This window comes from Amborella trichopoda, chromosome 12 (assembly GCF_054954075.1).
Source record: "Amborella trichopoda isolate Santa Cruz 75 chromosome 12, AtrichopodaSantaCruz75HAP2 v2.0, whole genome shotgun sequence".
NCBI classification, from domain to species: domain Eukaryota; kingdom Viridiplantae; phylum Streptophyta; class Magnoliopsida; order Amborellales; family Amborellaceae; genus Amborella; species Amborella trichopoda.
The window spans coordinates 33,672,426-33,688,911 of record NC_142347.1 but is presented as its reverse complement, the minus strand read 5'-3'; positions in this window follow the sequence as shown (position 1 = coordinate 33,688,911).

The window sequence follows — 16,486 nt, the reverse complement described above, 5'->3', positions numbered from 1 at the left end:
ATCCCTGAGTTGAGTCCACTCAGCTGTGTCATGTGAGCTAATAGCCTCACTGTAGCTTCAAGGTTCATCTATCGTATCATCACTTATTGAAAAATAATTCATTAACAAGTACATAAACTTCTTCTAAAGTCGTAGGTGGGGCTCTAGTTCTTTTAGGTCTGTCCGGTATACTTGATTCAATTGAATCATTCTCACCGAATGTAGAGGGAGTCTGAGAGACAGAGTCTTCCAGACCCTTATCTTAATCAATTTCATGTAAGTCAACAAGCTTATTTAAAATATTTTCATCATCTATATTTTCTAAGAAATGAGCATCACAACTCTCTACTAACGATCTAGTATCATGGTTATAGAATCTATACCTCTTAGAATTTTCTGAATAGCCTATAAAAGAACATTTTATAGTTTTACTTTCTAATTTATCTCTATTTTGTGGTGGTATAAGCACATATGCCCAAGAACCCCAAACTTTCAAGATGGTGAGGTCAGGTTTCCTACCTGTCCATAATTCATATGGGGTCAAGTCTATAGATTTGGATTGGACACGAGTAATAATATACATTGCAGTGTTGAGAGCCTCACCCCAAAAATGAGGTGATAAATTTGAATGACTCATCATAGACCTAATTATGTCCATTAGAATTCTATTTCTTCTTTCAACTACACCATTTTGTTGTAGTATATATGGCATAATTGTTTGGTGAATCATACCATGCTCCTTACAAAATTTGGTAAATAAGGTGGAGCAATATTTACCTCCCCTATCTGTTCGAAGAATTTTTATATGTCTACCTAACTGATTTTCTACCTCAGCTTTATATTCTTTAAATGTTTCTAATACATCTGATTTCTTACTAATTAGGTATACATATCCATAAAGTGAATAATCGTCTATAAATGTTATGAAATATTCCATTACTCTATGTGTTTTCACATTTAATCGGTTACATATATCAGAGTGAACAATATTAAGTAGTTCACTAGATACTTTCCCTTTAGGAAAAGGCTTCTTAGTTAATTTACCGGAAATACATTGCTCGCCATGTTTTGAACACAATATCTCTTAAATTGGGGAACAAGTCTCTTTTAACCATTTGATTCATTTTGTCTTTATTTATATGTCCTAATCTTAAGTGTCATAAATATGGATCATCCATACATATATAAGAATCAAAAGAGGCATCAAAATAACCAGAAATAAATGAATTTTCATTATTATTCAATCGGTACAAATTGTCAACTTTAGTATCATACATCAATGCTCTAAAATGCTTCCCAATGATAACCCTACCAGACCTGAATCTTATTTCATAACCCTTTTCGTCTAGCCTATGAACATAAATCAAATTGCACCTCATATTGGGCACATACATTGTATTAGTCAATAAGAGATTTGTTCCTCCTGGTAAACACAGCTTGAAAGTACCGACACCTAGTACATCGCAGTAGGTGTCATTTCCCAGGTAAATCCGCTGGTTACCGACTGCAATCTCCTTCAATTCTGTGAATCCATCCTTAGTTCTCGAGACATGTCAGGTGGAGGCTGAGTCAACCCACCAAGTTCTCCAGTCATGGTCGGCAACTATTGATTCTAGAACTACGCAGATCAAGGCATTTCTCTTATTTTTATTATTTCGAGCATGGTTGTTATTCTGGTTCCTATTTTTTGTTTTTCAGCGCAGGACAATTAAATTTGATGTGCTCAATTTATTTACAATAAAAACATACCTTCTCAACCTTATTCTTTTGATTTTTAAAATTTCTCTCATTTCCCTTATAGTTATTATTTTTCTGATTGTTGTAAGGTTTCTTGGGGATCTGAGAATATGAACTTTGGGCAATGTGGAGCTCATTTGACTTCTTCATCATTCTTCTCTCAGCTTCAATTCTAAGATGCACGAGAAGATTTAACATGGTTATCCCTTGTGCATAATGGTTCAATGCAATTACAACAGACTCCCAAGATGGAGGGAGACTGTTGAGGACATGGACACTTGCATGCGATCAAGAACTGGATTTCCAGCTGCAACAAGGTCCTTTGTGAGCACTATCATTTTATTGACATACTCGATTACTGAATCTGATTCTTCCATTCTGTAATAATTGTATTTTTCTAACAACAATTGCACATGGGTCTCAGAAGTGGCCTCATATTTTTTAGATAGAGCACTCATCATACTTTGAACTGTGGCGTGATCCTCAAATACTCTAATCTTCCATAAAGTTCAACATGGTAGTCCTAGCTACTTTGTCATCTTCTAACCATTTTTCAGGTCGCCTTTTGGCTTGACCATTAGCATTAGGCTCTAAAACTGGTGGTTCTGTTTCTAGGACATAATCTACCCTATCTTGTAAAAACATATATCCAATTTTTCTTTTCTGTATAGAAAAATTTGTCCCATTGAGTTTTCAAGTTTTGATAGTTCTAACATGACTAGCCTAGATGTCATTTTGAATTTTTAGACAATACCTAAAAGTTCAAAATTTTAATTATGTTTAAGAAAAGGTTGTTTGCTAGCTCAATCAATAAGTTTGCTAACTTTCAGTGAGCTGTAACCTTAAAGAAAAATTTTCTCGAACAGTTTATGTTCACATTGCTGTGATGCAACAAAAAATCAATAAAGCAAAGCAACAATTACTTTATCTCAAATCTTGCATAAGACTAATTTTCATAAAATATGTTTTAGCTCTAGAGAGAGAGTCTACAATAATATTTAATATTTTTCAACAAAAATATGGCATAACATAATCACAAAAAATTTGTGTTCACTAGATCAAGATCATAAAATTTTCTCACTTAAAGAGACCAAAGCATATGATAATTATGCTAAACTATGACAATTATTATGTAAATAGAATATGTAGAAATATCCTTAAATCCTAGTTGAAGCAAATAAAAAAAAAAAAATGTAGCAGCAAAAATAAAAATAAATTATTGGCTGCAGTTACATGTGTCTTTGCCTCTCTCTCTAAAATTCCAGCAACAATTCTGTGCCTCCAGAAATATCAAGACTTTTGACTTTTTAAAAATTCTAGCAATAGCTCTATAATTATCTTTAACATTGATGTAGTACTAAAAATTCAAAGAGTCCCTTATTTATATTGCAAAAGCACAGACCTACTTGTTAGTTCAGATTTTTTTTTTTTTTTGCATTTAAGACACAGATTTTCAGCGGCAGTTATATCTTTGTCTTTAAAATTTTAGCAATATAAAATTACAGTAGCAATTTTTATTTATTTATTTATTTATTTATTTATTTATTTATTTATGACCGTCAAAATTCGAGAGAGAATTACCACTTCACTATGGCCAAGTGGTTAAGGTGTGTGCTTGGTAAGTGCACAAGGTTTCCAGGGAAAAACTTGAGTGAACTAATTTGGGCAATAAGTTAAACAACAGAAAAGAAAAACCTTGAAATTCACTTAAATTTACTAAAATGCAGTGAGTTTCATTGTGATATTCAATGAAAAAAAAAAAGTTCAAAAAGGCTTGGCAAAAAAAAAAATGCGATGAACTTCTACTAGAATAAATATTAATATACTGCAAGATGTAGGTATCTATCCAGATATATACGAGATCTCCTACCTATTAGTCACCGACTTGATATATATGGGAACAATGAATCAGTCAGATACGATGGCTATATATCTATAAGCATCAATAATTTTTATCAATAAGATATATATGAATCAATAACTTTATCAATAAGAGCATCAAGGTTGTTAAATTATCAATAACGTTAGTATCCAATATGTTTGAGCGTCAAGATAGGGGTAGTAAAATACTGTACACCAAAAATCGTCAACAATGGAAAAAATTACGACTCAGACAATTGTGACTCACAGCTCAGGCGACAGAGTAGCGAGCCAAAATTGAGAATCGAAAATTTACAGCAACGTCGCTCTGATACCAATGTTGAAATCCTGAGGGAAGAGATGGATCCCTCTCCCAGGATTACTGGCGATGTCACGAGACTTGGGATCGCAGAGATCAGGCTCTTTCCCAGAACAATGAGAACTCAAAATTGATTCTGTGGTCTGCCTCTCCATGGCCATGAAACCCTTCTTAAAGAGGGATAAAAGGAGGTCATTCTGTAATGTTCGGTTGAGTTCCTAAAATCTCTGAGAAACGTGGCCCTGTAATCTTGAGAGGTGGTTGGTTATTTTCTGCCCGTTAGATAAAGGTACTTTTTCTCTCTAAGAAGCCTCCCTATTTTAGTGATAAGCATGAAATTATAAGAGAGAGAATAATACACGTTTAAATGCCCCATCGCCGCACATACACGTACCAACAGTCCATAACCAAAACAAAGAGATATGGGCGAAGCACTGACCTCTTATAAAAGCCTACTATAACTAAAAACTTACTTATCTTTCTACTAGTTGTCCTCACTAATTAGTGCTCCAATATACATAACTCTCACAAATTAACATATCATCTAGAGACATTTTTATTTTTCAATACTCACTAAATTAACTCTCTAAGTACCCTATTGTATACTTTCTCTAAAATGAATATTGATTGTGGATATTTCTTTTAAAAAAAATTAGGAAAAAAATTATATAGAGCCAAGACTCTAAACAATCAAATTTGAGCGAACCTCAAAATTTTCACTGGAAGAGGTAGTTTTGATGCTCAAATATCTTCAAATTGATCACCTCGACATCAAGATGCATGGTCATGAGAAAAAAAATGGATTGTAAGTTTTGGAAATAATGCATTTTGTAACGCATTTTTGGACCGTTAATTTTCAATATTTTCAAGCTTTCATAGATATGTTGATCTACACTATTTTTGAAGCTTTAAACTTTATAAATAAATATGAAAATATATTTTAAGGCTATCACAAAAATTTCCAATATCGAAACCATATTTCTCAACACTATTTGAAGGTATACCTAGGCCCTATACAAACCGCACCCCTTGTTTTTTAAGGCCAAATTGGGCCGATCCGGCTACTGATGAAAGACTCTCCATTCTCTTCAGATGACACATGCATCATTTGTCCGATTCGGCATCATTTTGCTATGATAGCTGGGCGAGTATTGTAGCAATTAAGAAGCTTGGTCATGTTCGCGTTGTTCATGCATGTGTACTATTAGTGAACATTAAATAAAAGGGCAAGCATTTTATACTTCTCCTACAGCATAGAAGTTTTATCTCCCCTTATCCAACCGTTCATTCTGGGCTACGATTGCCCCAATCACAATATCACGTCTCCATACTATTTTATTTTTAATGTTTTTTCTATAAACTATTTTGACACCAAATTTTGGACATCCAATCTTCTATTAAACTTACACTAGCAAAAAATATAAAAAAAAAATATTTTCAATAAAATAAAATGACCAAAATACCCCTGAAAGTTTCAAGGGGTATTTTGGTCATTACATTTTATCAAAAAAATATTTGAAATATTTGTTATAGGTGCACCCCATTAAGACGATGGAATATACCAAATTCATATCCATACAATTTGTATTAAAAAAAGCTAAAAATTAAATACTTTGGAACATTGGATCTAAGATCAAAAGGTGAGTGGCTATCTTGATCCAAATTGGATGGCAGGATGATAGGGAGAGGATATAACATTTGTGCTGTAGGGAAAACATAGAAACCTTTCCCTAAATAAATTAGTATAATTTTCAAATAAAAGGGCAAGCTTTCTATGCTTCCCCTACAACATAAAACTTATATACTTCCCCTTATCCAACCGTCCATTCTTAATGGAGGGTTAAGATTGCCCCAATCACAATGTCACGTCTATGCTATTTTATTTTTAATTTATTTTATAAACTATTTTGACACCGAATTTTGTACGTCTAATCCTCTATTAAACTCGCACTAACGAAAAATATAAAAAAATATTTCAAATAAAATAAAATAACTAAAATACCCCTAAAAGTTTCAAGGGGTATTTTGATCATTATATTTTATCGAAACATTATTTTTAATATTTTTTATAGGTGCGCCCCAATGAGAAGATGGCACGTACCAAATTTCATATTCATACAATTTGTATAAAAAAACTAAAAATAAAATACTTTGAGACGTTGGATCTAAGATCAAATGGTGAGTGGCTCTCTTGATCAAAATTGGACGGCTAGATTGTAGAGGAAGCATAGATCTTTTATGATATAGGGAAGTATAGAAACCTTTCCCTAAATAAAATGATTTTTTCTCAGGTGAAGTTTTATATACATGAGGCTTTTGTCATTGTATAGCTCTACAGGTGCTCCAAACTTGTTTTAGCTAATTCCTTTTCTAACTTACTGAAACGAACCCAGATTCTATCTTTGAATTTCGTCAATGTAAAACTTAACCTAGATCGATAAAGGAAACCTTCTCTCGTACAAAAAAGGAAAAAAGTTATATAAAGTTGCTACCTTGTATTATAGAAGTAAGGTGCACCTTTAAAATTCCAATAGAAAAGAGTCTTGCGAAGCTGAAAAACCTTCCAATTGATCACTATGACCTTGACATGTATGGATATAAAGAAACATAAACGAATTTTAAGTTCTAAAACTAGTGCATCTTATAACAAATTATGTTGACCGTCAAGATTTTCAAGTATTTATAGATTTTCTCAAAAACTAGGGTCACACTTATGCTCTTCAATTGTCAGATGATCAAGTACTTTGACCCAGTAACTACCTTAAGGCCACTCCAACATACCCTTTCGAGTGAACCTCTCCTATGGTTTAGAAAAATCATGAGTACCCTCCCGAACTTGACCCTGAATGAAATGTTCCAATAGTTTGTTAAGCATTACCGTGGGGCCAGACCTAGGTCCATATCCTTAGGTGAATTAACAGCTTAAGACAAGGACCCGGTGACCGACCCGGTTCAAGCAGAATTCCTCATAAATAATTGAATATCCACATTCCGGAATATAAGACTTCTTAGACAAGGGTACATGCTCTATGTTAGAAAGAGTTGAATGCTATGAGCGGGGAAAGGATCAGGTGACTAGTGTCAAATCAGTTTACCTCAAGAATTAGCCAAGTCCCCACAACAATATAGCATGGTTAATCAACTCGATGCTACGAGCCAAAAAAGGCCCACTCATCCACATTACAAGAACAAGGAACTGCACCAAGGGAGTTGAAGAATTAATGAGTAGTATTCTTAAGAAACTACTCAAATGTAATATTGTCGAAGTACCTAAAACCTAGATCCCTCCACTCCGTTTTAGAGATAAATGGAAGTGGTGAAAGTCGTAAAAGAATTATGTCCACGACACCTAGCAATGCCTCCCTCCAAGGCACAAAGCTCATGATCTTGTTGATATGGGAACCATAATTATCTTGGAAAAGGAGGCCTAAGAAAGATAAAACGAAAACAGCCTATCACATTAAGTCAGACAAGACAATCGAGAAACATGTCCCAAGCCCGAGGCCACCTTATTTAGCCTTGAGGCACAGTGACAGGCTAATCTGAAGATTCATCAGAAGAAGACAAAACTGAGCTTAAGCTTGATCAAGTTTCGGTGAATAGGATTTCCCAATACACTTATGCCAAGGATAGCCTTTGCTCCGACTCTGCAACACAAGAGGAAATCGAAGAACCAAACATTCCATGGGGAATTCTGACAACATCAGAAGCGGTGGACTTGCAAGAAGAGTGTGATTTCCCCATGGTTCATAATTCAGAGGCAGAAAGCTAGAGCTCATTAAAAGAAACAAATTCCCCTTCTCTGTCATCTTTGAAGAGGCAGAACTCCTAGAAATTATGAGGGGTCGGCATGGACCTCCTTCACCTGACTTCCTAGCAAACCCCCTAGATGGGATGTATAGGATGATGAAGAACTAAGCTTAGATGACACAGTTAAACCACCCTCTAAAATGGAGTTAACCAAAACAAACATGGAGGTAGAAGAACAAAGATTTCCCACCGTGATGAATCTAATTACATCCCCTCCACAAGAAGACAAGGTAGATCTCCTACAAATTCTAAGGGGACCACCGGGACCTCCATCCGCCCAAGTGGGATGACGATGAGGAATCGTATCCAAGGGAACCTTTCAAATTACGTATGAAGGTCGACATGGCCATTTAAGTGAATCGAGGAGTCACACTTTCGAGACCCTATAAAGACATCCCCTCAACTCAGTAAACCATTAGATGAAGAACTCAGCCTTGATGATCTAATCAAATCCTAAGGCAAAATTCCGATATCAAAACTGCCCTTTTCAATCATTAATTTAAGATTCCTAAGAATCTCCCTCTCCCCGGCTTACTTGCCATCTGATAGGCCTAACTCCAGTTACCAAACCTAAGGGGTTGTCCACTAGGTTCTTTCTGTCTTTTGCTTTATTTTTATTTATTTTTTTGTCGAGCTTTACTATTTTCTTTAATTATTTTGTTTTATTTTCTTAGTAGATCTTTAGCCATGCTTTCCTTTAGTAGATATTATTGCTTGATCCCTTTTATTCATACTATCTTTATCTCTGTTTCTTTTCAAAATTCATGCTACCTAAGCTGGCTCGGTCGTAGATTTATAAAGAATAGTTCTTTTAAGGTTGAGTTCTTTATAAATCTTAATTTGACGGAACCCACCTCCTCTGACTATTTTAATTGTTAAGTTTGGACACGATCTTAGACAGATCAGACTTTGGTTCGTCTGATAAGTCTCGGAATTGCATGTAAACACCAGTTTCATTATGTGCCCACATCTAAAATTCACATGGCATAGTGGAAAGTTATGCAAGGATGGATACCAAGCAGACTTCTCCCATGATGTCATCTCAGTCTTGCACTTGTGAAAGACCAGGATGGCTTTTAGGACATATCACTTATCCTAGCTTATTCTAGGTTGCTTATTTTGAAGAGAGGGAAAATCGCCACTTTTATATTTGCATCACAATCACTAGCCACAAGGGGGTAATTTTGCGACCAAATCATTTCTCCAACTTCGTTATCACAAAAGCTTTGACAGGTCATCTGTACCAGTCAGTATAAACTTAAAAACATTTTGGTAATTTGAGGTCAGAAACATTGAGCTTATTGAGTTATATATTTCTCAACATTGTTTGTTCCATACTTGGAGCAGTGCCCTCCTAAAGCCTAACAGCAAAGTTAATGAGAAAAATCTTTAATATACAATCTGAATTGAAGTTGATGCTTGGCAAAGATCATGTAACTGTAGAGAGAAACTGCATTTCTCAGAATCATCACAGTGAACTCTTGATTTGCACAAATACCAAGGTTAAACATTGGAGTTTGTGTGCCACTTCTAAGGAATAAAACTATAATCAAGTTGTGGTTGGGCAAGCTTAAATGATTGCAAACTGGAGGGGGAAACTAAAAGCTCTTTGTTAACTATGGCAAAAAAATCGTAGTCATTTTGAGTTTTAGAATCTTCTCGAAGAGAATCCTTGAGAGCGGTGCTCTGAATTTTTACCAGTTGTAGAGTCATATCTTTCCTTATTCTCTAAGCATAAATCTCTGAAAAGAAACTCATCAAGAGAGACAGAGAGATTAGACTTTACTTGCATCAAGCATCACAATAATACAAGGAACAACCCGTGCCTAGTATCAAGTTGAACAGTTTACAATATATACTTAGGTTCCGGAGATTTTTATTTTTATTTTTGGTCCTTGTAAGCTCCTAAGCTTTTGATCAAAGATTTATGCTTTGTACCAACTTAAGCAGATGTAAAATAAATAAGGTATCTGAGGATCTCTGAAATGCCTTCACTGAAGTTCAATATAAAAAAGCCTCTTGATCTTTATATGCTGAAGGGTGATATGTGGAAGGGTAAATTAGAGTTCCCCTTTTTGTGTGCTTCTCCGGTTTTCTTTTCTTGGATTTACTTTCCTTTTGACTGTATCCTTAGTACTCATTTGGATGAATCCAATTTCTAGCAACTCTACTGTGGAGGAGTCTTCCTTCCATAAGCTTAGGTTCGATTTATCTCTCTCAAAGCTTAATAGTTCTCTGATCTCAATGTATAACATGCACGAGGTGTTCAATGGCTGCTATTATCAGTTCTTCATGGTTGGGGCCATCAGGTTCCCCCTGCTTGTGCAAAGTGTGAAGCTCGTAATCGACCACGCAAAAAAGACTTTCCTTCTTTACCTTAATCAGGGAGTCTACTTGCAAGTTTTTCTTTACCTTACAGCCTTTGTCATACAAGGTTCTTTACCTAATGCAATGACCATTATTTTATACTCGTAAGGTAATGACCCATTGCCAGTCCGAACGGGAATCTCCTTCAAAGTTGTCTTTTCAACGGTATAAATGAAGAAAATGACCATATTTTGGTGATATATCTAATTTCATGTTAAGTTAGATGCTGTTAGCTTTCTTGTTCTTCTTTGATCTAATGGATCATTTCATATGAATTTTCCTCAACTAACAACCTTTGTCAACAGCTTGCAATTAGACAAATTCTTTGAAGGATTGATCAGCCTTCCTCTTTGTTTATTGTGTACTTGAGTGGTGGGCCTGAGTAGGCTAGAACATACCATTCAATATGGAGTCTGATTAATCCTTCTGCCCTTGTCAGACCAGGGTTTCCATAGGAACTCCTTACAAAGTTCAATTTCATAGAACCCTCCAATTGTAGATACCATTTGTTCAATTCTTAATCTTCTTGGGGGAGTCAACTTAACAATTTCTTTAAAGTGGGATAGAAGATCAACAGTTCTTAGACACCATTGTTCTTTTAGTAATCTCACGCAAGATAACTAGTTGCCATTATTTTCATCTTGAAAGAAAGATTTCCATGGCTCTAACTGTGGAAGTTTTTGTTGTTCCTCTTGCTATTACCGTGACTACCATAGGATACAACCTCGTTTAGACAGCGATAAGGCAGACCATTCTACAAAGAACGACTTACTTACGAACGGACCCTAAAATACGAAATGCTTCATTTATAGGTGGAAATTACAGAAGTCGGTCAACTTGCTTTTTTTTTTTTCAAAATTATCCCTCAGACCGAAATTTTTTTTTTTTGTAAGCTTTTCATTAGTAAGGCAGTGCCCAAAAGCTTGGAGCATTTCCCTATTAACAAAAAATATTAAAATTCAGACCGAGGATTCCATTCTCCACAATTTTGAAAAAAATAAAAAAATATGGGTTGATTAACCTTCTTTGTAATTTCTGCTCATAAATTAATCATTTTGCATTTTTTTAAAAAAATTAGGATCCGTATGTAAACCACTCTTATGCAAATATGCACACAGGTATATCCATCTAAGAATGTGTGCGTGTGTATAAGCAACTTTGAAACGTGTGAGGATTATGGACCTCAAATTTTGCACACAGGTATATCCATATAAGTCATCAAAATAAAATAAAAAGCACATAAAAAGAGGGGAAAATGTGGCCTATATCGCTAAACATAAACTATCTATTTATCAGACCATAGATCTAGACCTTCAAGAACTCAAAATAGTAATCATGTAATTGCACTATTTACCAATCAAAAATATTGTGCAAAATGTCATTCCAAGTAAATGCATTTGTGTTTTGGAGTTTGAGTTAATACTGTGGCCGGACGTCCTCTCCTTAGTACAACATGCACAGACGCACACATGCTGCATGTCTGCAAAATTTGATATCCAATGGCAATTTACTTTTCAAAGTGGATTATGCTATACTATAAACCACTTTGCATACACACATATTTACATGTGGAAATAACTTCTATGTACCAGCTTACATATGGAACAGTATTATACCCACTGTACCAAATTCAATACGGGCCAATCAGATAGCTAAGATCATTTGTTAGTGTTTGGACTTTAAATTTTTCTTTTTTCACAAATTGGATTGGATTGACCTAAAATTTTGAGGTATATACGCTTCATTTGGGCACATGTAGGAAAACAATAACAAAATAATTCATGAAAAGTAAATTACCAAAACAACCCAGCAACATTCATTGATAAGGTGGAGGTATTTTGGTTATTTTAATTTTTCAATTATTTTTTATTTTCTTGGCACACAAACTTCTAAAATTTATCGTCAATCTTGAAATTTTGAAATATAAAAACTACCATGCAATTGTTGCATTCTAATCGGCTCATTTTGAATATGCAATCTGAGCCATGGGACACACTATTCCACAATAAGCTGGGACATGGAAGTTATTTTACACATGCACATATGCATGTGTGAGCGCGTAGGTACTTTCAAACATGTAGGGCTCGTTTGGTTCATGCGTAACGGTTTGCATATGTAAAAGAGTTTTCATATGTAAACAGTTTCCTGTGCAATAGTTTTCTAATCCTGTTTTTTCCCATGTTTGGTTCAACATATCTGGATTCCTATGTACCCAATTTCTTATGTTTAATAACCCATTGGTAAATTATCTCCCAATCTCTCGTTCTCTAGATAAAAACTCATTTTCTCTCTTTAAAAATCCAATATCTTTTTCTCTCTCTAAAAACCCAATCACTATGTCTCTCTCTAAAACCCAATTTCTCTTTCTCTCTCTTAATACCTTTTCTCTCTATAAAAACCCAATCTCTTTCTAAAAACCCATTTTTTTTCTCTAGAAACTCAATCTTTCCTTTCTCTTTCTAAAAACCCATTCTCTCTCTATAAACCTAATGTCTTTCGCTCTCTAGAAACCCAATCTATTGTTCTCTCTCTAAAACCCATTCTCTCTCTAAAAACTTAATTTCTCTTTTTTTCTCTAAAAACCTATTCTCTCTCTCTAGAAACTTAATCTCTCTTACTCTTTCTAAAAACTCGTTCTCTCTATCTAAAAACCCAATCTCTATCTCGTTAAAAACATATTCTCTTTACAAACTCAATCTCTCTCTTTTTAAAAACTCATTCTCTCTAGAAACCCAATCTTCATTTCTCTATCTAAAACCTATTTTCTCTCTCTAAAAATCCAATATCTCTTTCTCTATCTAAAAATCCAATTTTTCTTTCTTTGTGCTCTCCAAAAACTTATTTTCTCTAAAGAAACTCAATCTTTCTTTCTCTCTCTAAAAACCCATTTCTCTCTCTAGAAACCCAATCTCTCCTTTTCTATCTAAAAATCCATCCACTCTTTCTAAAAACTCAATCTTTCTCTTTTTTAAAATCCAATCTCTTTTTCTCTCTCTAAAAAGCATTCTTTCTTTTTAAAAGACCGTTCTTTATCTCTCTAAAAACCTAATTTATCTTTCTCTCTCTAAAAACCTAATCTCTCTTTCTCTCTTTAAAAACTCATTCTCTTTCTAGAAACCAATATCTCTTTCTCTTTCAAAACACTCATTCCCTCTAGAAACGAGCCCTGAATAGAGAGATAGAGATGACGGATGGAAGAGAGAGATGGTGGATAAAAGAGAAATATTTTTTCTTCTCTTTTTTTTTTTTTTGTGGTTCCAACCCCTTGCTGTGAATTTAAATAAAATATTTTTTATGGTCTGTGCGAGTAATGGATCCCTGGGAATTTACTCCCCACTTTGTGGGGTAGGAATTTCTTTTCACACCATTTTCTCCTTGTGGTGGCAAAATCGTTTTCTATGGGACAAATATTCTTCCGCTTTACCCATGAACCAAACGTGTATGAAAATTATTTGATGATACAAGTTTTCATACGAACCAAACGAACCCCTAAGAAATGATTTTGCGCACTCATATATAAAAAAAAAGGTTCGCATTGGAAAGGAAAAAAAATGGATAGCCGTTGTTGGTTTGAACCTATAAATTTTAATCTTTTTACGAGTTTGATTTACATAAAATTGATGGAGGTGTGTAGGAAATAATTTACAGAAGCTGCCAATATTAAACAATCAAAGTAAAGTATATTTCCCATATTTACATGAAGATGTAATTTCGTTGTTGGAACCCCGTAAAATGGTCTGAAAATCTATTATGTGCCTTATTATAAAAATATAAAGTTTTAAAAATTATGCAGATTAAACAAATCTAAAAACATTTAAAAATCTTAAAAAACCCAGATAATATGTTTCAAGATGCACTATTTTGATAACTTAAAAGGTGCGGTTTCTATAAGGTTGCAACCTTAAACAATCCAATTAAGGCACACTTTAAAAAATTTTCATAACATGTAATTTTGTTGTAAAAATTCTTAGTTGTATCTTAAAATCTATTTTCATACCTAATTAAAAAATTATAAATTCCCAAAATAGTTAAAATCAAGTAGATATATAAATAGATGAAATTCTTGAAAAATAACAGTCTAGATAATGTGTCGCAAGATGCACTATTTTCGGGAGTCAAAAACGTTTTTTTTCATATTCATACATCTCGATGTCGAGATGCTCGATTAGAGGGTTTTTTCAACATTAAAACAACATTTCCGATAGATTTTTGAGGTGCATCTGTGATTCTACATTTTAAGGTCGCAACCTTATATAAACTTTTTCCTAACTTAAAATTCTTGTTTTTGTCATTTCTTTTGCATATTCAAACATCTGGAGGTGGGGATAATCAATTGGAGGGTCTTCAAGGGTTAAAAACCAATCAGATAAGCTTTTATGCTATATATATAAGAAAATACTTAAAAATACTGATGAGTGAAGTTGTACAGTACTTCACTTTTAGCTCATCATCATCTAAAGTCTATCAAATAATCATAATTATCTGATAATATTTGAATTTTAATAATTTTCACAAATTTGATTAACCTTAAATTTTGTGAACATATAGGATTTAGTGAGGTACATTTAAATAAAATATAGAGAAATAGTTCAATAATAAAATGACTGAATTACCCCTTTAAATATTTCAGGGGTATTTTTGTTATTTAAATTTTTGAAAATTAGCTTTTAATATTTTATTTAGGGGGCAAGTTGGTTAGATGTGTGTACAACCCAAAGTTTAGATGAATCTGATCTATAAAAAAATTGTTAGAATTCAAACAAGATTAGACAATCGTGGCCATCTAATAGATTTTAAATGGTGATGCGCCATGAGTAAAGTATTATAGATATTCACTCTTGAGTGTTTGTAAGTGTTATATATATATATATATATATATATATATATCAAGAGACAACTGCTTTGGGTGGCCCCCTATCGATCCGAAGCCCAGATCAAGAAGGAGGTTTGTGTTACGTAGAAAACCAGCGTTAAACTTTGCTGCAACTTTCTACGTGATATGCTCATGCTAGGGTATTGGCCCTTGATAGAGAAGGATGGAAGAAAAGGATTCGTGTAACCGACACCAGATAGTTGGAATGAGGCACTAATGATGATAATAATTCTATAAATCATTTTATAATGAAATTTGGGGCATACATACATCTAACAGGGACACACATAATAAAAATAAAAAACACTTTTGACAATATAATATTACTAAAATGCTCTTGAAACTTATAGGGGCTTTTTGGTCGTTTATTTTCGTAGGAATTTTTTTATTTTCCTCTAGGTGCGCCCTAACAAGAAGAGGGAACCCCCCAAATTTCAATCAAAAATATTTTGTAGAAAAATTTAAAACTAAAACAATATTTGACATGATATAGTGACATGAGCAATTCCAATCGTCCATTTAGATCGAATGGCTGAGAAGTGTGATCACATTTACTTTATATGTAGGTGGACAGACAAAGATTTTCCTTTTGTAATTGCTTGATCATTAGTCCCTTTTGTAATAGTGTGCTCATTGAGTAAGGACATATGCATAACTATTCCTAACATATAATCAATATTTTATCCTTATAAGGGTAAAATTAAAGTTTTTATTGAAGGGCAAAGGTATTATCCTCATAAAATTTTAGAATACTAACTTCTAAAATATCATTTTATTTTTGTAAAAATTTTGCAAAAATATGATTACTTAATGATTTAGATACTTATAAAAAATCAATGAAAATTTTTTATGCCCCCGTGGGAATATAGTATGTATTTTGCTTCCTCACGGTAAAACTCATGTTAGGAATATTTTCTCGAGCCCAAGTTTTCGGGGAGTAGTCTTTAGAATCTAATCACCAGCCTTAAAAGGGGGGCCAAAAAAAAACAGAGGACACTCTAATTTAAATAAGATATTATGTATGCCTCAAAACATTTAACATATCAAGATTGAATAACAACCGTCCAATCTTTGGGAGGCATATCTGGGTGTTCAAGAGTATAAATCCAATTCGTGGACGGAAAAAAATGATATAAGGTTGACACCTTAAAAAGTAGAATTGATGTGCACCTCTAAAATCCTTCAAAAAAAGTTGATTTCATGATGGAAAAAATTGATCATCTCAACATCCATATGTATAAATATAGATAAAAAAAAAGAGGGATTTTAAATCTTAAAAATAATACATCTTGCAATACATTATTTGGACTATCTCATTTCTAAATTTTCATATGCTTATATAGATTTGTTTGATTTGAACCATTTGAGATTTTAAAATTTTATATATAAAAATAAATTCTCGCACTATCCTGAAAATTTCTGACACTAAAATTGCATCTCATGACATGGGTTGGAGGTGCACCTTGACATGGGTTGGAGGTGCACCTTATTTTGATTGTTTGATGTTGCAACCTTATGCAAATCACACCCTTCTTGAAAAT